The 15963-nt window shown below is 46.9% G+C and overlaps 1 protein-coding gene across 4 annotated transcripts in view; it reads left to right on the forward strand.

Moving 5' to 3' along the window:
- The first annotated feature begins 10396 nt into the window (after window positions 1-10396).
- Window positions 10397-15963, forward strand: part of ckap5 (cytoskeleton associated protein 5) — a 113826-nt gene continuing 108259 nt past the window's right edge. For 3 of the 4 annotated variants that reach the window (XM_067994060.1, XM_067994062.1, XM_067994064.1), the window contains exon 1: window positions 10397-10560. The gene's annotated coding sequence lies outside the window, so the exon portion shown is untranslated. Of the gene's footprint in view, window positions 10561-11395; window positions 11453-15963 lie in introns of those variants that run through there. The other variant, XM_067994061.1, reaches the window with a different exon arrangement.

A 15963-nucleotide genomic window follows, 5' to 3' on the forward strand; every position in this document is an offset into this window, starting at 1 on the left:
TCCTTTGTGCTAGGTATGACTCCAGCCACTGGAGAGTTTTCCCCCTGATTCCCATTGACTTCAATTGTACTAGGGCTCCTTGGTGCCACACTCGGTCAAATGCTGCCTTGATGTCGAGGGCAGTCACTCTCACCTCACCTCTGGAATTCAACTCTTTTGTCCATGTTTGGACCAAAGAGTTAAGAGGTCTGGAGCTGAGTGGTCCTGGCGGAACCCAAACTGAGCATCGGTGAGCAGGTTATTGATGAATAAGTGCCGCTTGATAGCACTGTCGACGAAACCTTCCATCACTTTGCTGATGATTGAGAGTAGACTGATGGGGCGGTAATTGGCCGGATTGGATTTGTCCTGCTTTTTGTGGACAGGACATACCTGGGCAATTTTCCACATTGTCGGGTAGATGCCAGTGTTGTAGCTGTACTGGAACAGTTTGGCTAGAGGCGCGGCTAGTTCTGGAGCACAAGTCTTCAGCACTACAGTCGGGATGTTGTCGGGGCCCATAGCCTTTGCTGTATCCAGTGCACTCAGCCATTTCTTGATATCACTTGGGGTGAATCGAATTGGCTGAAGACTGGCTTCTGTGATGGTGGGGATATCGGGAGGAGGCCAAGATGGATCATCCACTTGGCACTTCTGGCTGAAAATGGTTGCAAACGATTCAGCCTTGTCTTTTGCAATTACATGCTGGATTCCACCATCATTGAGGATGGGGATGTTTACAGAGCCTTCTCCTCCCGTTAGTTGTTTAATTGTCCACCACCATTCACGACTGGATGTGGCAGGACTGCAGAGCTTTGATCTGATCCTTTGGTTGTGGAATCGCTTAGCTCTGTCAATAGCATGTTGCTTCCGCTGTTTAGCATGCATGTAGTCCTGAGTTGTAGCTTCACCAGGTTGGCACCTCATTTTTAGGTACGCCTGGTGCTGCTCCTGGCATTCTCTTCTACACTCCTCATTGAACCAGGATTGATCTCCTGGTTTGTTGGTAATGGTAGAGTGAGGAATATGCCGGGCCATGAGGTTACAGATTGTGCTGGAATACAATTCTGCTGCTGCTGATGGCCCAACAGCGCCTCGTGGATGCCCAGTTTTGAGCTGCTAGATCTGTTCTGTATCTATCCCATTTAGCATGGTGATAGTGCCACTCAGCATGTTGGATGGTGTCTTCAGTGCAAAGACGGGACTTCGTCTCCACAAGGACTGTGCGGTGGTCACTCCTACCAATATTGTCATGGGCAGATGTATCTGCGACAGGTAGATTGGTGCGGACGAGGTCAAGTAGGTTTTTCCCTCGTGTTTGTTCGCTCACCACCTGTCTCAGGCCCAGTGTGGCAGCTATGTCCTTTAGGACTCGGCCAGCTCGGTCAGTAGTGGTGCTACCGAGCCACTCTTGGTGATGAACATTGAAGTTCCCCACCCAGAATACATTCTGTGCCCTTTCTACTCTCAGTGCTTCCTCCAAGTGGTGCTCAACATGGAGGAGGACTGAGTTCTTTGAAGAAGTAACAGAGAGAGTTGCTGAAGATAATGCAGTAGATGTTGTATATGGCACCAGGGATGAGGGACTTCAGTTATGTGAAGAGACTGGAGAAGCTGGGGTTGTTCTCTTTAGAACAGAGAAAGTTAAAGGGAGGTTTGATAGAGGTGTTCAAAATCATGAACAGTTTTGATAGAGTGGATAAGATAAGTTGATTAGAGTGAATAAGGAGAAAATATTTCCCGCGGCAGAAGGGTCAGTAACCAGAGAACACAGATTTAAGATGATTGGCAAAAGGTGACATGAGGAAGCATTTTTTTACACAGCGAGTTGTACTGCCTTAAAGGGCCTTGGAAGCAGATTCAATAGTAACTTTCGAAAGGGATCTCGATAAATACTTGAAGGGAAAAGATTTACAGGGCTATGGGGAAAGAGCAGGGGAATGGGACTAATTGGATAGCTCTTTCAAAGAGCCGGCACAAGCACAATGGGCTGAATGGCCTCCTCCTGCGCTGTATCAACTATGATACTATGACGTATGGACTTTCAAAAGGCATTTGATAAAGTACCACTTAACAGACTTATTCAGAAAATAGAAGCTCATGGGATTAAAGGGACGGTGGTAACTTGGGTATGAAATTGGCTGAAGGATAGGATGCAGAGAGTATTCGTGAACGGATGCTTCTCTGACTGGAGAGAAGTATGCAGTGGGGACCCTCAGGGGTCTGTATTAGGACCATTGCTTTTCTTGTTATATATAAATGACTTGGACTTGGATATAGTGAGTACAATTTCGAAGTTTGTTGATGATACAAAACTTGGTAACATAGTAAATAGTGAGGAGGATAGTAGCAGACTTCAGGAGGACATAGACAGACTGGTGAAATGAGCTGACACATGGCAGATGCAATTTAATGCAGATAAGTGTGAAGTGACGCATTTTGGGAGGAACAATATGCGGAGGCAGTATAACCTAAATGGTACTATTTTGAGGGGGTGCAAGAGGAGAGGGACCTGGAGGTGCATATTCACAAATCTTTGAAGATGGCAGGGCAAGTTGATGAGGCAGTTGAGAAAGCGTATGGGATATTTGGCTTTGTAAGTAAGGGAGTCATGCTGAATGTATACAAATCACTAATTGGGCCTCAGCTGGAGTATTGTGCACAATTCTGGGCACCACACTTCTTGGAGGATGTCAAGATCTTGGAGAAGGTACAGAGGAGGTTTACCAGGATGATACCGGGGGTGAGCGACTTCAGTTGTATGGAGAGATTGGAAACCTTGGGATTGTTCTCCTTAGAGCAGAGAAGGTTAAGGGGAGACCTAATCGAGGTATTCAAAATTACGGGGGGTTTTAATAGAGCATGTAGGGAGAAACTGTTTCCTCTGGCATGTGGGTCGGTAACCAGAGGTCATAGATTTAAAATAATTGGCAAAGGAATTAGAGGGGAAATGAGGAGAAATTTTTTCACACATTTTTGACCCAGCGACGATGAAGGAACGGCGATATATTTCCAAGTCAGGATGGTGTGTGACTTGGAGGGGAACGTGCAGGTGGTGTTTTTCCCATGTACCTGCTGCCCTTGTCCTTCTAGGTGGTAGAGGTTGCGGTTTGGGAGGTGCTGTCGAAGAAGCCTTGGCGAGTTGCTGCAGTGCATCCTGTGGATGGTACACATTGCAGCCACAGTGCGCAGGTGGTGAAGGGAGTGAATGTTTAGGGTGATGGATGGGGTGCCAATCAAGTGGGCTGCTTTGTCCTGGTGTCGAGCTTCTTGAGTGTTGTTGGAGCTGCACTCATCCAGGCAAGTGGAGAGTGTTCCATCGCACTCCTGATTTGTGCCTTGTAGATGGTGGAAAAGCTTTGGCGAGTCAGGAGGTGAGACACTCGCCACAGAACACCCAGACTCTGACCTGCTCTTGTAGCCACAGTATTTATGTGGTTGGTCCAGTTAAATTTCTGGTCAATGGTGACCCCCAGGATGTTGATGGTGGGGGATTTGGCAATGGTAATGCCGTTGAATGTCAAGGGAAGGTGGTTAGATTCTCTCTTGTTGTTGGTGATGGTCATTGCTTGGCACTTGTCTGGCACGAATGTTACTTGCCACTTATCAGCCCAAGCCTGGATGCTGTCCTAGTATTGCTGCATGTGGACACAGACTGCTTCATTATCTGAGGGGTTGCGAATGGAACTGAACTCTCTGCAATCATCAGCGAACATCCCCTTTCTGACCTTATGATGGAGGGAAGGTCATTGATGAAGCAGCTGAAGATGGTTGGGCCAAGGACACTGCCCTGAGGAACACCTGCAGCAGTGTCCTGGGGCTGAGATGATTGGCCTCCAACAACCACTACCATCTTCCTTTGTGCTATGTATGACTCCAGCCACTGGAGAGTTTTCCCCCTGATTCCCATTGACTTCAATTTTACTAGGGCTCCTTGGTGCCACACTTGTTCAATCTCTTAAAGGGAGGATGTTTCTTAGAAATCTCTTAAAGGTAACTGTTATTTGCTGAAAATAACAGTCTACTGTCTGCATGGAGTCTGAACGGAGATCAAACATCGCACTTGTAAAACGCACATGCAGGTCCCATTCCTATGTTTACACACTGATGAGTAATGTTAAAACATTGAATAAAGGTTGCGCATTACTAAATCCCACATCCCCCATTCTGCACGCCAGACCTCACCATTCTGCCGATCTGAGTTGGTAACAGGCCTGCGAGAGTGCGTGCACCAAGGTTCTCTGCTGATGCATTAGAGACCTTGGTGAAAGAGGTGGACAGAAGGAGGGACATCCTATATCTGGGGGCGGAGGCCCTCCAGACATATATCCAAAAGGCAGTGGGAGGCAGCAGGGGATGAAGTCAATGCCAGGCGCACAGCATCATGAACATGGATGCAGTGCAGGAAGAAGTTCAATGCTTTGACATGAGTGGTCAAGGTGAGTGAGGTCAATTGTCAAGGGCAGTCACTCTCACCTCACCTCTGGAATTCAGCTCATTTTTCCATGTTTGGATCAAGGCTGTAATGAGATCTGGAGCTGAGTGGTCCTGGCGAACCCCAAACTGAGCATCGGTGAGCAGGTTATCGGTGAGTAAGTGCCGCTTGATAGCACTGTCGACGACACCTTCCATCACTTTGCTGATGATTGAGAGTAGACTGATGGGGTGATAATTGGCCGGATTGGGTTTGTCCTGCTTTTTGTGGTAATGTGTAAGGGTGTGAGGAAGCATCTGGTTGGAAGTGTTGAGTACTGATGGAAAGAGTTTGTTGGTATGTGGGTGATGGGGGGTGTAGTACATGGTGCAGTTGGTAGGAGACGCCACTTGACAATTGACCTCACTCACCTTGACCACTCATGTCAAAGCATTGAACTTCTTCCTGCACTGCATCCATGTTCATGATGCTGTGCGCCTGGCATTGACTTCATCCCCTGCTGCCTCCCACTGCCTTTTGGATATATGTCTGGAGGGCCTCCGCCCCCAGATATAGGTTGTCCCTCCTTCTGTCCACCTCTTTCACCAAGGTCTCTAATGCATCAGCAGAGAACCTTGGTGCACGCACTCTCGCAGGCCTGTTACCAACTCAGATCGGCAGAATGGTGAGGTCTGGCGTGCAGAATGGGGGATGTGGGATTTAGTAATGCGCAACCTTTATTCAATGTTTTAACATTACTCATCAGTGTGTAAACATAGGAATGGGACCTGCATGTGCGTTTTACAAGTGCGATGTTTGATCTCCGTTCAGACTCCATGCAGACAGTAGACTGTTATTTTCAGCAAATAACAGTTACCAGCTACCTTTAAGAGATTTCTAAGAAACATCCTCCCTTTAAGAGATTGAGCTCCCCTGGTGGTGGAAAGTGCGAATTGCATTGATTCCACGTGCAAGGCCCAGAATGGAACGCTGATTGCAGGTGAGTGCTCGGGCTGGCCGAAACTTGCGTCCTGCCTGCTCAGGGGTCACTAGGCACGGGATAATAGCACATCACGCTACCTACGCCCAAAAACAGCCCTTATCCAATTCTTCCCCCTATGATTCTATGATACAGTGCCATCACTGTTTGGACAATGTAATTACAGCATGACAAAGTCACATGAGTAGTTTCTATTGTAAACATGAACATTTATAATGGGAAAAATTGAAAGAAAAATGTGACAACAGAAAGGAAAGTTTTGTAGACAATAAGTTCATGCAGATGTAATATTTTTAACATTTTATACATACTTGTATCAATAGTGGGGAAATATTTCACTTGTGATTCACTGGCATTACTAAAAGGGCACTATCTTCATGGAAAAGTTTGGAGAGGAGAAAGAAACAGAAGAGTGTGTGTCAATTTTCTCATGATAATATTACATGCAAGTGATACAGTGGTGCATCATGGTGCCACGTATCTGCAAACAAATGAAAAAGGGTTTGCCAAACACTTTTTCACAAAACCAGGTCCCCGTTAATGCAGTGGATTTATTTGATGAGTGCAGTTAGATTGTTCAGGCAATACATTATCTCATGCAGTAAAGTCTATTGTTTTCAAAACAGTAGCTTGTGTGCTTGTGTGGGTTAGTTCAAAGACTTTGCATTTTTACATTAGCAAATCCAAACAATGATATAACAGATCATACTGCCCACTGTGTAAATGTCTGAAATGCCATGTTTTCAGTTTCAGACTACAGCAAATACAGTGTTGAACAGTTATCCATTATGTTTTTGTTTAAACTTTAATGGATATTTTCTTTTTGCAATCACGATTGTATTTTTAAAAGGACAACATAATAACAAAATGTGTTAACATAGTTCTTTCCTCTTACTTTTTAAATTTTGTGCTCCAAAGAATGGTTTAGTTTTACAGTTAGATCCAGTGTAAAGCTTTCTCTATATTGCCCAAGCAATGTGCCGCAGCCCCAACCTCAGAAGAGCACCGTGACCGCAGGGTTGTCCAATCTTTCTTGTCTTCGTAGGTTGCCTAGGTGCATACAATGGAGCTAACTATAAAGTTTAAATCCATGAACCTATTAATATGCATATAAATCAAGTTGCTAACAGATCTTGATGTTCTGATATAGGATTTCTCCATCAATGACAGTCCTTTTGAAACTCAAATAGGATGAACCAGCAAATAAGAAAGATAAGCACATTTAAGACTGAGTTGCCTGGGCTTCGAGGTGGATTGCCAGGTCTCAGGAACTGCGTGTTGCCCACAAGCCACAATTTGGACATCCCTGCCCTAATGGGGTGGAACCTATTATGCTGGATCTCCACCTAACTGGAGTGTGGGGTAGGCAGTACCTGCAACTGTGTGGAGGCGGAAGATGTGGGTGTGGTTCTTAATGAATACTTTGCGTCTATCTTCACAAAAGAGGGGGACGATGCAAAGAATGTAGTTAAGGAGGAGGAGTGTGAAATATTGGATGGGATAAACATAGTGAGAGAGGAAGTATTAAGGGGTTTAGCATCTTCGAAAGTGGATAAATCGCTAGGCCCAGATGAAATGTATCCCAGGCTGCTAAGAGAAGCAAGGGAGGAAATAGCAGAGGCTCTGACCATCATTTTCCGATCCTCCCTGGCTACAGGCGTGGTGCCAGAGGATTGGAGGACTCCTAATGTTGTACTGTTGTTTAAAAAGGGAGGTAAGGATAGACGGAGTAACTACAAGCTAGTCAGTCTAATCTCGGTGCTGGGCAAATTATTGCAATCAATTCTGAGGGACAGTATAAACCATCATTTAGAAAGGCACGGGTTAATCAAGGACAGTCAACATGGATTTGTTAAAGGAAGGTCGTGTCTGACTAACCTGATTGAATTTTTTGAGCAGGTAACAAGGAGGGTCGATGAGGGTGGTGTGTTTGATATAGTGTACATGGATTTTAGCAAGGCTTTTGACAAGGTCCCACATGGCAGTGTGGTCAAAAAAGCAAGAACCCATGGGATCCAAGGGAGAGTGGCAAATTGGATCCAAAATTGACTCAGTGGTAGGAAGCAAAGAGTAATGGTCGACGGGTGTTTTTGTGTCTGGAAGGCTGTTTCCAGTGGGGTTCCGCAGGACTCAGTACTAGGTCCCTTGCTTTTTGTGGTATATATTAATGATATGGACTTAAATGTAGGGGGCTTGATCAAGAAGTTTGCAGATGATACAAAAATTGGTCGTGTGGTTGATAGTGAGGAGAAAAGCTGTGGACTGCAGGAAGATCTCAATGGATTGGTCAGGTGGGCAGAAAAGTGGCAAATGGAATTAAATCCAGAGAAATGTGAGGTGGTGCATTTGGGGGGGTCAAACAAGACAAGGGAATACACAATAAATGGGAGGATACTGAGAGGTGTTGAGGAAGAGAGGGTCCTTGGAGTGCATGGTCCACAGATCCCTGAAGGTAGCAGGACAGGTAGATAAGGTGGTTAAAAAGGCATATGGGATACTTTCCTTTATTAGCCGAGGCATAAAAAGAGCAGGGAGGTTATCCTAAAACTGTATGAAACACTAGTTAAGCCACAGCTTGAGTACTGCGTACAGTTCTGGTCACCACATTAGAGGAAAGATGTGATTGCATTAGAGAGAGTGCAGAGGAGATTTATGAGGATGTTGCTGGGACTGGAGAATTTTAGCTATGAGGAAAGATTGGATAGGCTGGGGTTGTTTTATTTGGAACAGAGGAGGCTGCGGGGTGATTTAATTGAGGTGTATAAAATTATGAGGGGCCTAGATAGAGTGGACAGGAAGGATCTATTTTTTTTATCAGAGAGGTCAATAACCAGGCGGCATAGATTTAAAGTAATTAGTAGAAGCATTAGAGGAGAGCTGAGGAAAAGGTTTTTCACCCAGAGGGTGGCAGGGGCCTGGAACTCACTACCTGAAAGGGTGGTAGAGGCGGAAACCTTCATCACATTTACAAAGTACTTGGATATGCACTTGAAATGCCATAACCTACAAGACTGCAGACCAAGTGCTGGAAAGTGGGATTAGGCTGGGTAGCTCTATTTTGACCGGCACAGACATGATGGGCTGAATGGCCTCCTTCTGCGCCATTAATTTTCGATGTTTCTATGTACCTCCCCACTTTGAAATTGATGTCACAGATGGAGATGGGTTGATATCACCTGCTGAAATTCCTGCCAGCCCTGCCCCTAGAAGCAGGTGTGTAGTACTTTCAGGAAGGCAGAAGTGAGGTCCACCAGGTTCTTAAACGCATGACTGCTTACAGCAGCTGATTGCAAAAAATTGGCTGCTATAAGAAAAATGGCCGTTCTAGAAAAGGGCCAAACTTTTTTTATTTCTTCCTCCTTGTGCTGGAGCTTCTGGCTCTGCTCTCCAGTAGTTGGACAATGCCACTTTTTCCATCCTCCTCCACCTAACTGGGTGCTCCAGTTGCACCACTATATTGGGTGCCCACCCACTTTATTTATTGGAATTCTGACAGGATCAGGCAAGTGGTGCAGAAAATGTTCTGCTTGCCATTGTTACAGCAGGATTGCAGACCTTTAGCCCCATTGTCTGCACCTGACATATTAACCTATATTTTATCCCCTTTTCTATCCTCCTCTCCTGAAGGTGGTAACTCATAATTCGGCATGGTTCCATGGACATAAAATATCTTTAATGGTAGAGTTGTAATTTTCAAATATTTGGGTAGCTATTCTTTTGGGTTCAGCACCACAGGTAAATCCCATAATAGACTGTGCATCCCCTATGATTCTGAGTGCTCCTATCTCTGCCCAATATCTAGTTAACGATAGCAGGACCATAACAGAGAATCCTTATTCCATATACTAGTCACTGAAATATTACACTTGCCACCACATGAATTCTTATCTCTTTACGGAAGGCAGACTTAAAAATGCACTTTACTGAGACAAGGCACAGCTTCAGACCATTAATTTGTTTATTTACAATAAGGTGCATGAATGTTTCCATTTGGACATGTTTCTTATGCTATTTGGGCCATGGAACTAATGAAGACACAACATGCGTTCTTTCTAAACATGAGCTCACCCTCACTCACTAGCTTAAACTTTCAAAGTTAAGCTGCTTCAGCACAGGCAGCCTTTTCCTGCTGGCTGATAATTTTGTAGTTCACTCTGTGACTGGGAGAACGAGATATTCCTGGCCCTTAGAACTATGTGTAGACAATACACCTTTCACGATTTAATTAATCCAGAATAGCTTTTTCACCAATATTGGTTGGTCACAATGTAGATCATCTATTATTGATGGCCTAAAATGCTTATTATGTGACCGTTTCAGCTCTGTGGTATTGCCCTTGTTCACAGCATAAGTAAGCAATGACGTTACTGTCATGTCTAACATTGAGCTGCATAGCCTCTCACCACCAACCAAGAAACCTTAAATGACAGATTTAACGTGCTGCATCACAGAAAGATTATAATTGAACAAACTCAAGTTATGCAAACCAGACAAAAATCTAATTTGCCACAGGTAGGATGGATAAGTGTTTTGGTTCCATCTACGACAGGTGCACTTTCCAACAAGTGTTATTACATGGCGATTAGGAGTGGGAACACCAGCCAATTTTGTTTGTTTGTTTTTCTCTTTCTTTCTCTCCTTCCCTCGCTGGATTAAGGATTCAGAAAGCTGAAATTGTTACCTGGGTGAGCTGAGTTGAAGGACCCAACCCTGAACATGAACAACGTTTTAAATGCACCTGTTCCAGCCAATGCCCGGCGCGGCTCTTCCTCTCGCATTATGCCACCGCCCACCGTCGGACAAAGTCCCGCCCCCACCTCTGCGCCGATAGGTTGCCTCCCGCGGCAGGTCCCACTCTGATTCGTTAAATGAGATGTCAATCTAAGCGAGCATGCGCATTCTCTTCCGGCGGGATTCGGGCAAATTTAAATTTGACCAATTAGAAAGCCGGTTACGGGATTTCGTTAGCAACCAATCGGGTGGAGCGTTGTTTGTGGGGGTGAGCGATGGAAATTTCAAATGCGCTTCAACACTAACGGTCCGGATCAACGGTAAAAGGTTCGATTTTTTTTCGAAAAGGTCGCGAGGCGCCCGCTCTGTACGCGGCAGGACGGCGACGTAATTAGCGTATGTGCGATCGCCGTGCCCCACAGGGCTGACCAGACAGGTAAGGGCGAGTAATCGGGGGGCGACGGTTTATATAAGTATTTATTATATAACTAAAAGCGTCATGGAGAAAGGTGAACTCCATTTTCCCTCCTGTTGAAGCTGCTGCTTTTCAGCCCTGTCAACACAATGGAGCCCGAAGCCGGCTCCGGCCCCCGGCAGGCCCGGCCAGTCGGCCGCCACTCTCTCTCTTGATTCCGTGCTTTAATCCGCAGTCACCAGTAGGAGAATGCCCGAGGCTTGCAGCGATTGTGTTGTTGAGCGCAGATGAAGTGGTTCGGTGGGGGGGGGGTTAGTTTGATATTTACACCGCCGTCTGGTTTAAGTCTGTGGCGAACATTGATGGTTTGTGTGTGTGTGTGTGTGTGTGTGGAGGGCGAGGATTGCGACGAAATGGTCGCGCCTTCTGACAAGCCGGGTTTATTTTTGATTTTGTGTGTTTTTTTTTTCCTCTCTCTCCTCTTCCCTCAAACCAGCGGCAGGAAACAACAACCACCACCACCTGAAATATCGGCGATCATTAACGTTGAACGTCCCCCGGGCGAGGTGGGGGCCAAGGGCCGGGAGGGGAAAGGAAGCGGGTGCTGGAAGCCGGAGTGCGGCCGTTTAATGATCCGATGTGTGTGTGTTCGCTTCCCCCTTTTTTAAATATGATGCACACTCCCCCGATGTGGGGGAGCGGCGGGGCCGGGTGAGATGTGTCGGGCCAGCCCCTTGCCTTGCCTCTGACGCCTGCCTGGGTGCTGCGTGCGGACGTTTCGTGGCGTCAGGTCCGGGGGGGTGGGGGGGAAGTAGAGAGGGGGGAGGAGGAGGAGGAGGAGGAGGTGGCGGGGGTGGAAAGAAAGAGAATGTGTCGCGGGTTTCACGGCGACGCCTGCCGTTGCTGCTGTTGGGTGAGTTTGGAGCGTCCTGCAGAGTCTCTCATCACAACGCTCACGATGACACTGTTTCTCGACTGTTGGGGGCACCTCAGTCGCGGCGGTTTCCCTTTTTTTAAAAAATCTTCTTTTTTGTCGGCGCTGCGGCTATTTATTGTTTAAAAGGCCGAGTGCTCTGGATCGGGAGACCGTGCAGACGTTTGTTGTTCTGCATTTGTCTTGTGCGTTACCTGGGGCCTGCTCCTGGGTGGCAGCGGCGCAGGCACGCAGTTTCCAACGCTTTTTAAAAAAAAACACATTGATTTTTTTAAATTTGCATTTACAGGATATAAGATCACTTTTTTAAAAAAAAAATTACATTGTAGCCAGGCGGTTCTTGCCGCGCCTCCGAGTGGGCGAGGACTTGTCGCCCCCATCTGCCTTTTGGAAGCCCATATTTGACAGCAGGATAGGGATGTGACAAAAGGCGATGATGATGCTTTTTAAATGCCTTCTGCGCTGATCTGACTTGTGTAAACTGCAGCCGCGTTAAATTTTAAATGCACAACAATCAACCGCACATGTTTTAGTTTGGACCATGTTGCCTTTTTAGTGTATGATTTAAACAACAACTTCCATTATTTATATAGCGCCTTTAACGTAGTAAAAAGTCCCAAGGCGCTTCATGGGAGCGTTATCCAACAACATTTGACAGCCAGATGAGATATTAGGACAGGTTCTGTAACTATTGATTTTTGCCACAATTCACTCTGTTCTTTGTTCCCAGACACATCTGGCTATTGATCCAACTTGCTGGGTGAATTATAATTTGGGCTTAGCCCAACATGGTGGATAGGAGAGATTTCTTCCTGAATAATGTTCCTTTTCACTTCTCACTTGAAACTTCAAGAGTAATGATTTCTACCCTAGTATGGTCATCTCTGGAAAACTTGAAGATTCCATCCTTGGTGCCATCCCTTTCCCTGTTTACACGCTGTCTTTTGGAGACTTGCAGGCATGATGGCAGTTTCCATATGTATGCTGACAACTAGCTCTTTGCACCACCATTCTCAATTGCACACATACTTCTGTGTGGTCACCAGATTGTGCACAGCCTCGGTGTCCTTTCTGAGCTACAGTATCTGCATTTGGTTACTTCCAGCTCTGGCATTATTGGATAATAGACACTCTAGAACAGCAGTTTAACTTCGGAGCGGTAGCATAGTGGTTATATTACTGGACTAGTAATCCAGAGGCCTGGACTAATAATGCAGAGGCATACCAGGAATGGTGACCATGAAACTACCGGATTGTTGTAAAACCCCATCTGGTTCACTAATGTCCTTTTTACAGAAGGAAACCTGCCATCTTTAGTTAGTCTGGCCTACATAGAATCATAGAAAATTTATGGTACAGAAGGAGGCCATTCGGCCCATTGTGTCGGCGCTGGCCGAAAATGAGCCACCCAGCCTGATCCCACTTTGCAGCACTTGGTCCGTAGCCTTGTAGGTCACGGCACTTCAGGTGTGACTCCAGACCCACAGCAATGTGGTTGATTCTTAACTGCCTCTGAAATGGCCTAGCAAGCTACCCAGTTATACAATCCCGCTACAAAAAAATCCATAATAAGGATAAAACCGGATGGACCACCCGGCACTAGACGCAACAAAGGCAAACCAAGCCCAGTCGACCCTTCAAAGTCCTCCTCACTAACATCTGGGGACTTGTGCTAAAATTGGGAGAGCTGTCACACAGACTAGTCAAGTAGCAGCCTGATACAGCCATACTCACAGAATCATACCTTTCAGCCAACATCCCAGACTCCTCCATCACCATTTCTGGGTATGTCCTGACTCACCAGCAGGACACACCCACCAGAGGTGGTGGCACAGTGGTATATAGTCAGGAGGGAGGGCCCTGGGTGTCCTCAACATTGACTCTGAACCCCATGAAGTGTCATGGCATTAGCTCAATCTTCTGCTGATTATCACCTACTGCCCTTCCTCAGCTGATGAATCAGTAATCCTTCATGTTGAGCACCACTTGGAGGGAGCACTGAGGGTAGCAAGGGCACAGAATGTACTCTGGGTGGGGGACTTCAATGTCCATCATCAAGAGTGGCTCGGTAGCACCACGACTAGCTGAGTCCTGAGGACGTAGCTGCCGGACTGCGCCTGCAGCAGGTGGTGAGAGAACCAACACGAGGGGAAAAACCTACTTGACCTCGTCCTCGCCAATCTTACCTACGCCCCCCCCCCCCCCGGGTTGCAGATGCATCTGTCCAAGACAGTATTGGTAGGAATGACCACTGCACAGTCCATGTGGGACGAAGTCCTGTCTTCACACTTAGGATGCCATGCAATGTGTTGTGTGGCACTACCTCTGCGCTAAATGGGATAGATTCAGAACAGATCTAGCAGCTCAAAACTGGGCATCCATGAGGTGCTGTGGGCCATCAGCAGCAGCAGAATTGTATTCTATCACATCTGTAACCTCTTAGCCTGGCATATCCCTCACTCGACCATCACCATCAAGCCAGGGGATCGACTTGGGCTCAATGAGGAGTGTAGTAGAGCATGCCAGGAGCAGCACCGGGCATACCTAAAAATGACGTGCCAACCCAGTGAAGCTACAACGCAGGACTAAATGCCTGCTAAACAGCGAAAGCAGCATGCTATAGACAGAGCTAAGCAATCCCAAACCAATGGATCAGATCAAAGCTCTGTAGTCCTGCCACATGCAGTTGTGAATGGTGGTGGACAATTAAACAACTAACGGGAGGAGGAGGCTCTGCAAACATCCCCATCCTCAATGATGGCAGAGCCCAGCATGTGAGTGCAAAAGACAAGGCTGAAGCGATTGCAACCATCTTCAGCCTGAAGTGTGGAGAGGATGATCCATCTCTGTCTCCTCCCGAGATTCCCCACCATCACAGAAGCCAGTCTTCAGCCAATTCGATTCACTCCACGTGATATCAAGAAACGGCAGAGTGCACTGGGTACAGCAAAGGCTATAGGCCCCGACAAAATGCCAACAGTAGTGCTGAAGACTTATGCTCCAGAACTAGCCGTGCCTCTAGTCAAGCTGTTCCAGTACAGCTACAACACTGGCATCTACCTGTCAAAGTGGAGAATTGCCCAGGTATGATTTGCCCACAAAAAGCAGGACAAATCCAATCCAGCCAATTACTGCCCCATCAGTCTACACTCTTTCGTCAGCAAAGTGATGGATGTTGTCGTCGACTGCGCTATCAAGCGGCACTTACTCACCAATAACCTGCTCTCCGATGCTCAGTTTGAGTTCTGCCAGGACCACTTGGCTCCAGGCCTCATTACAGCCTTGTTCCAAACTTGGACAAAAGGAGCTGAATTCCAGAGGTGAGGTGTGAGTGACAGTCCTTGACATCAAGGCAGCATTTGACTGATTGGGGTATCAAGGAGCCCTAGTAAAATTGAAGTCACTGGGAATTGGGGAAAACTCTCCAGCAGCTGGAGTCATACCTAGCACAAAGGAAGATGGTGGTGGTTTTTGGAGGCCAATTATCTCAGCCCTGGGATATTGCTGCAGGAGCTCCTCAGGGCAGTGTCCTAGGCCCAACCATCTTCAGCTGCTTCATCAATGACCTTCCCTCCATCACAAGGTCAGAAGTGGGGATGTTTGATTGCACAGTGTTCAGTTCCATTCGCAACCCCTCAGATAATGGAACAGTCCATGTCTGCATGCAGCAAGACCTGGACAACATCCAGGCTTGGGCTGATAAGTGGCAAGTAACATTTGCACCAGACATGTGCCAGGCAATGACCATCTCCAACAAGAGAGTATTAACCACCTCCCCATGACATTCAACAGCATTACCATTGCCGAATCCCCCACCATCAACATCCTGGGGGTCACCATTGACCAGAAACTTAACTGGACCAGCCATATAAATACTGTGGCTACAAGAGCAGGTCAGAGGCTGGGTATTCTGCGGCGAGTGACTCATCTGACTCCCCAAAACCTTTCCACCATCTACAAGGCACAAGTCAGGAGTGTGATGGAATACTCTCCTCTTGCCTGGATGAGTGCAGCTCCAACAACACTCAAGAAGCTCGACACCATCCAGGACAAAGCAGCCCGCTCGATTGGCGCCCCGTCCACCACCATAAACATTCAATCTCTCCACTACCGACGCACTGTGGCTGCAGTATGTACCATCTACAAGATGCACTGCAGCAATTCGCCAGGGTTGCTTCGACAGCACCTCCGAATCCCATGACCTCTACCACCTGGAAGGACAAGGGCAGCAGGCGTATGGGAACAGCACCACTTGCACTTTCCCCTCCAAGTCACGCACCATCCTGATTTGGAAATATATCGCCGTTCCTTCATCGTCGCTGGATCAAAATCCCAGAACAGCACTGTGGGAGAACCTTCACTACATGGACTGCAGCAGTTCAAGAAGGAGGCTCACCACCACCACCTTCTCAAGGGCAATTAGGGATGGGCATTAAATGCTGACCTTGCCAGAACACCCACATCCCATGAATTAACTTTTTAAAAAAAAA

The sequence above is a fragment of the Heptranchias perlo genome, chromosome 12 (genome assembly GCF_035084215.1).
Source record: "Heptranchias perlo isolate sHepPer1 chromosome 12, sHepPer1.hap1, whole genome shotgun sequence".
In the NCBI taxonomy this organism is placed as follows: domain Eukaryota; kingdom Metazoa; phylum Chordata; class Chondrichthyes; order Hexanchiformes; family Hexanchidae; genus Heptranchias; species Heptranchias perlo.